The sequence below is a fragment of the Tupaia chinensis genome, unplaced genomic scaffold (genome assembly GCF_000334495.1).
Source record: "Tupaia chinensis unplaced genomic scaffold, TupChi_1.0 Scaffold000647_1, whole genome shotgun sequence".
NCBI lineage: Eukaryota > Metazoa > Chordata > Mammalia > Scandentia > Tupaiidae > Tupaia > Tupaia belangeri.
The window spans coordinates 381,330-388,665 of NW_006160168.1; the positions used below are offsets into that span (position 1 = coordinate 381,330).

At 39.0% G+C, this 7,336-nt stretch overlaps 1 protein-coding gene across 4 annotated transcripts in view; it reads left to right on the plus strand.

The window, feature by feature from the left end:
• The window catches only part of NSUN6 (NOP2/Sun RNA methyltransferase 6), a 111,645-nt gene that overhangs the window by 29,837 nt on the left and 74,472 nt on the right, over window positions 1-7,336 (plus strand). The window lies entirely within an intron of this gene.

Genomic DNA, 7,336 nt, shown 5'->3' on the forward strand with positions numbered 1-7,336 from the left:
AAAGCTGCCAGGTCCAGGACTTGAACCATGGTCGGCCATGTGGGAGTGTCCAGAGCCTTAAATACCACACCATCTGCTGGTCCCCTTCCCTAGCATTTTCTACCAGTAGTTTTATTGTTTTGAGGTCTTAGGTTCAGATCTTTGATCCATTTTGAGTTGACTTTTGTTAATGGTGAAAGATGGGGGTTCAGTTTCATCTTTCTGCAGGTGGATACCCAGTTTTTCCAGCACCATTTGCTAAGGAGGTTTTCCTTTTCACAATGGGTTAACTCTCTTGTCTGGGGAACCAGCAGTTAGCGTAATGGCTATGTCGCTGGACTCCCACATAGTCGACCGCGGTTTGCGTCCCGGACCCGGTGGCTTAAAACTCACGCCGGGATAGCGAAAACCTCTCCAAAAAAAAAAATAAATAAATCTGTTGGCTGTAAGCTTCGGGTGTTATTTCTGGGGTCTCTATTCTGCTCCATTCGTCCACATGTCTGTTATTGTGCCAATATCATGCTGTTTTGATGATCACAGCTTTTGGTATATCTTGGGATCAGGGAGTGATATGCCTTCCACTCCACTCTTCTTGCACAGGATTACTTTGGCAATTCAAGGTCTTTTATGATTCCAGACAAATTCGATGATTGTCTTTTCTAAATCTGTGAAGAATATTTCTGGTATTTTGATTGGAATTACATTAAACATGTAGATTAATTTGGGTAGAATTGCCATTTTGATTATGTTAATTCTTCCAATCCAGGAACATGGGATATCCTTCCACTTTTTTATGTCACTTTCAATATCTTTTATTTTTTCTTTTTTTTTGAGGGGTTTTTGCTACAGGGTGCATGCGCTCACCAGGCAGACAGAGAGAGACATAAAGACAGAAAGCGAGAAATCACCCCCCAGGGGGGATGGTCACACCGCGGCCATGCCACAATCCCTTCTCCTCCATTCTCCTCTTGGGATTTTGGGCACACACTCACACGCGCCCAGCGTGAGTTTTAAGCCACCGGGTCCAGGACTCGAACCGCAGTCGACTACATGGGAGTCCAGCGACAGCCATTACGCTAACTGCTGGCCCCTCACTTTCAATTCTTTTTTAATATTTTCATAGTTTTCTTTATAAAAGTCTTTGACTTCCTTAGTTAGGTTTATCCCTAGATATTGTATACATCTTGTGTCTATGGTGAAAGGGACTCCTTTCTTCAGCTCTACTTCGTTCAACTTGTTGTTCATATATGGAAATGCTATACAGTTGTGGATATTGATTTTGTATCCTGCCACTCTACTGTATTCACTTATTACTTCATGAAGTTTTTTCATGGAGACCTTTGGATCTTCTAAGTATACCATCATGTCATCTGCGAATGAAGATATTTTCAACTCTTCATTGCCTATTCAAATGTCTTTTATATTGTTCTCTTTTCTGATTATATTCGCTAAGATTTACAGGACTATGGTGGAGAAAGTGGGCAGCCTTGCCTAGTACCAGTATATTGTTAGCTGTAGGTTTTTTCATAGATGGCTTTTATTGTGTTGAGAAATGATCCTTCTATACCAATCTTACTGGGGGTCTTAATCATGAAAGGATGTTGTGTTTTATCAAATGCTTTCTCTGCATCAATTGAAATGATCATATGGTTCTTAGCTTTCTTTCTGTTAATATGGTGTATTACATTTATGGTCTTGCATATGTTGAACCACCCTTGCATCCCTGGGATAAAGCCTGCCCGCTCGTGACGAGTAATCTTTGTTATATATTAGATATGATTTGCGAGTATCTTGTTGAGAATTTTTGCATCTATATTCATCAATGATATTGGTCTGTAGTTTTCCTTTTTTTTAGTCCTTATCTGCTTTGGGAATGAGGATGATGAAGGCTTCCTAAAATCAATTTGGAAGGTTTCCTTTCTTTTGAATCCTTAGAAATAATTTGAGTAGGATAGGGATTAACTCTTCCTGAAAAGTTTTGTAGAATTCAGAAGTGAAGCCATCTGGACCTGGGCTTTTTTTTGTTGGGAGGTTTATTACTGATTCAATCTCCTGGCTTGTTATCAGTCTATTCAGGTTCTCTATGTCCTCCTGATTCAGTCTTGGTAGATTATATGCATCTAGGAATTTGTCCATCTCCTCCAAGTTATCTTGTTTGTTGGCATATAGTCGCTCATAGTATCCTCTAGTAATATTTTGTATTTCTACTGTGTCTATTGTAATATTGCCGGTTTCATCACGTATTTGATTTATCTAGTTTCTTTCTTTCTTCTTTTTTATCAGTCTTGCCAGTAGTGTGTTAATCTTGTTCATCTTTTCAAAGAACCAATTTTTGCTTTCATTTATTTTCTGTGTGGTTTGTTTATTTTCTATTGTATTTATTTGTGCTCGAACCTTTATTATTTCTTTTCACCTGGCATTTTGTTGTCGTTGTTTTTCCAATTCCCTAAGGCATGATGTTAGGTTATCTATTTGCCATCTTTCCATCCTTTTCTTATGCACACTAATTGCTATGAATTTCCCTCTTATGACTGCTTTTGCTTTGTCCCATAAATTATGGCAACTTCTGTACTCATTATTATTTGTTTTCATAATCTTCCAAAAATTTTTTGATTTCAGACTTAATTTCTTCAGTAGTTAGGAAGTCATTCAGAAGTAGGTTGTTCGATTTCCATGTGTTTGTGTATTTTCAAGCATGTTTCTTGAAATTAATCTTGAGTTTAATTCTATCATGGTCAGAGAAGATGCTGGATATAATTTCTATACGTTTGAATTTCTAAAGGCTTGTTTTGGTCAATCTTTGAAAAGGTTCCATGCCGGAGTGAGAAAAATGTGTATTTTTGTGTACTTAGGGTGGAACGCTCTCTAGATATCTATCAAACCCATTCGATTTATAGTCATTTTGGTCCTGTATCTCTCTGTTTATTTTCTGCCTAGAAGATCTGTCTAAAGGAGATAACAAGGTGTTGAGATGTCCAGTTATAGTGTTTCTCTCTATAGTGTTTCTCTCTCTCTCTTCTTTTAGCATAGATATTTAAAAGCATTATGTCTTTTTTTTTTTTTTTTTTCTTGCTACAGGGTGCGTTTGCTCTCCAGAAAGACAGAAAGTGAGAAATCACCCCCACAGGGGGTTGGCCATGCCACAATCCCTTCTCCTCCATTCTCCTCTCAGGATCTAGGGCATGCACGCACACGTGCCCAGTGTGAGTTTAAGCCACTGAATCCAGGACTCAAAATGCAGTCAACCTCATGAGAGTTCAGTGATTTAGCCATTGCACTAACTGCTGGTCCCCAAGCGTTATGTCTTCTTACTAGATTATCCCATTTACTATTATATGATGCCCTTCTTTGTCTCTTCTTACAGTCTTTGACTTGAAGTCTATTTTGTCTGAAATCAATATCACTACTCCAGCCCTTTTTTGATTTCCATTTGCGGGAATATCTTTTTCCAGCCCTTCACTTTTAGTTTATGTATGTCTTTATCCATAAGGTGGGTTTCTTGTAGGCAACAGATAGAGGGTTTCTGTTTTCTTATCCATTCAGCCAGTCTGTGTCTCTTAATTGGAGAATTTAATCCATTGATATTCAATGCAATTATCGATATTTCCGGACCTGTTCCTGTCATTAAGTGAGACATTTTCTTGGTTGCTTTTTGTTCTCTTACAACTGTCTGTCTGACTTTTTAGTTTTCTTGGTATAGCATTTTCTTCAGATTTTGTTTATCTGAGAATGTTTTTATCTTTTTTTCCCATACGAAAGATAATCTTGTTGGGTATGGTATTCTTGGTTGAAAGTGTCTTTCATTCACCACTTGACTATATTTCCCTATTCTTTCCTTGCCTGCATTGTTTCCAATGAGAGGTCGGATGTTAGCCTGATGGGGTGGTCTTTGTAAGTAACTTGATGTTTCCCTCTTGCCAACTTTAGTATCTTGTCTTTGTCAATTGTTTTTTGCCAATCTGGCTATGATGTGCCTTGGAGAGGATCTTCTTGGGTTGATTCTACTCGGGGTCCTATATATTTCTTGGGTCTGGATATTTGAATGCCTTTCTAGATTTGGAAAGTTTTCTTCCAGGATTTCATGGAATAAATTATCTATGCCCTTATTATTTTCTTCCTCTTCTGGGATACCAGTTATCTGGGTGTTGGGGCGCTTGATGGTATCCAGTATTCCGTATATATTTTCCTCCTTTTTCTTGGTTGTTTTCTCAATCCTCTTGATACTTTTTTCTAGATCAGATGTTTTGTCTTCTACATTCAAGAGTTGATCTTCTGCCTGATCTAATCTACTTTTCAAAGGAGGTTTTGATTTCCTATATCACATTCTTTAACCCTAGAAGTTCCTTGTGGTTCTTGTTTAAGGTGTCTATTTCTTCTTTCAAATCATTGAAGGACTTCCTCATCTCCTGGAGCTCATTGTCTCTTTTCTCTTCCATCTCACTTAGTTTGGTCACTTACAAGTATTCTGAATTCCTTATCCAAAATGTCCACCATGTCCATTGTATTGACTGTGGGTGATGTGGGCTTGATGATTTCCCTTAAGGCAGAGGCCTTTTGTTAGTTACTCTTATTTCTTGAGCTTCTGCGATTGTTCCTAGTCATCTGGTGATCTACATGTTCCTTCATAACTTATTCAGGGTATCTCCAAGTATTAAAAGGTGTGCAGGATTAGAAAATTGGTGGCTTTTCTTCTGGTCTGCCTGCCTGTTGCTCACCAGTACCATGTACTGTTGTCATTGGTCCTGGGTGACCCAAAGTCCTTCCTGTTTCTAAGGAGTGGTGAACCTCCAACTGAGCTAATAAGCTTCACCTCAGGAGCAAAGAAATAATTACATGGCCCGCAACGTGTGCCACACACTGTTTAAACCACTGAAGTTCTGCGAGTCCAAAGGCAAGTGGGGAAGGGACAGAGGATGAGCAATGGGTCCCGGCCATTAGAGCCTTCAGCCATAGGCAGGCTGGTATCTGGCACTGCCACTGGCTTGACCTGGTCTCCAGATGGAGTGGGGAGGGGTGCAAGTTTGTCTTAAAGTCCCAAGAAGCCAACCTGAAGTCCAGAGACAAGTAAGGGCAGAGATGAGCAACGGGTCCCAGCCGTTAGGGCCTGCAACTACAGGCAGCCTCTAGACATCGTTTGATGATGGAATATTTATAACACCCTATCTCAATCACTATTTTGTTTGTTTGTTTGTTTTTAAGAGAGATTTTTGCTATAGGGCATGTGTGCTCACTGGAGAGACAGAGACAGAGAGATAAAAAGTGAGAAATCACCCTCTAGGGGGATGGCCACATCATAGTCCTTTCTCCTCCATTCTCCTCTCTGGATCCTGGGCCTGTATGTGCACGCACCCTGCATGAGTTTCAAGTCACCAGGCCTGGGACCGAACTGAGGCCAACTATGTAGGAGTCCAGCGACATAACCATTATGCCATCTGCGGTTTCCATCAACCAGCAGTTTTTTAAAGATTGCATTTGATCAGTAGAATTTTTTAGGCTGATATTTTGAATTTTAGAGGATTTTAATATTTTCTCTATTAATGGTCCACCTTGTTGATAAAAATCTCAACAGAATATTTTTAGCAGGTCAGAAAATTACTTTTCTTGGGGCTTGCAGGTGGCGTGGTGGTTAAGGGTGCTGAACTCCCACATGACTGATCATGGTTTGAGTCCCAGACCTGACGTTTTCCTTTGTCACTTTCCCTCTATGTCTCTCACTCTGTCCCTCTCTCATTAAATTAAAATAAGAAAATAAATAAAGTTAAATAAAATAATTATTTAAAAAATTACTTTTTTTAACCATCAAATATATAATTTAGAAGCATAAATACCTTTTTTCTTTTTTTCAATTTATGTACATTCATTCACTGTACAGCAATACAGTATATAATATGAGATTTTCCATCCAGAATACCCTGTATATTGGCTTGATTAAGGATATTACCATATGTGTTATCAACAAATAATTTTTCATTTCTTATTTCTTATATATTTTGCTTCTATCCTCCCCACCACTTATTTTTATTTATTTATTTTTTTTTGGAGAGATTTTTTTCGCTATAGGGCACGTGTGCTCGCCAGACAGACAGAGAGAGATAGGGACAGAAAGCGAGAAATCATCCCCCAGGGGGATGGTCACGCCGCAATCCCTTCTCCTCCATTCTCCTCTTGGGAACCTGGGCATGCATGCACACGCACCCGGCTTGATTTTAAGCCACTGGGTCCGGGACGCGAATCGCGGTCGACTATGTGGGAGTCCAGCGACATAGCCATTACGCTAACTGCTGGTTCCCCCCACCATCACCCTCTGCCATTTCACACCCCCCTCCCACACTGTCTCTGGTATCTACAGTTGCTTTCTATGCCTTCCCCCCCATTTTATTGATTCACTAAAGATCTTAAATTAAGTAATTTCAATAACAAGCACAGCTGATATATACATATCTGTGAACACATGTCTGACATTAGGGGTAAACCTCAGTGAATAAAATGAACATACTATAAAGTAGCATCTAGCTGGGGCTATATAGCTTACTGCAGTCATTAAATAGGTATTTATTTTAGTAAATTTTTTATTTCAAGAGTAAACAGTTTTATTTTTATAGATAAAATCAAAATGTTAAAGAGAAATTTGCTTAAGACTTAAAGCCAGGAAAAAGGCTAGGATTTAGTTAAAACAGTAGGGAAATGAAACTATCAACAGTTCAAGTGAAGACAAAAATCCTTCAATCTGGAAAACAAAGTATAGATGAAAATCAGTAATGTTTTAGTCAAAAGTCATAAAATCATAAAATTCTATTTCACCAGTTCATCCTCATGTAATTATTCTCTCTTCTATCAAATTTGTAGTGTTACTGTGGTCTTATCTTTCTGTTTAAATTCTGGAAGTTAACATTCAACCCCAACTCTTCCCTACCATTAGCCAAGCTGACTTAAACCTTGACACTTACATATGACATATTCTGTTTTTATCATATTAGTCCTGCTGTTGATGGCTCCCCAAGACCAATCCCTAGTTCCATAATTCTCTGTGAGGACTCACAGAGTTTGCATTTAATTATACTCATGGCTATTGTTAATTGCAGTGAAATTATCTGAAGCACAGAGAAAAGGCTCATGGGGCCAAATCCAGGGAAATATGGGTACGAACTTCTAGAAGAATTACACAGGATACGCTAATTCCCCCAACAAGAAGTTGCGGCAGCAGGCGAAATGTTCCTAACCAGGGAAGCTCATTAGAAATGAAATGTGCTGAGGAATTTTATCCAGGGCTGATTGTGTTGCCAATCCCTGACCTCTCAAAAAGTCTTCCTTGAGCGTCAGAAGTGGTGCTTAGATTTCAGTGGACTAAGGAAAGAGT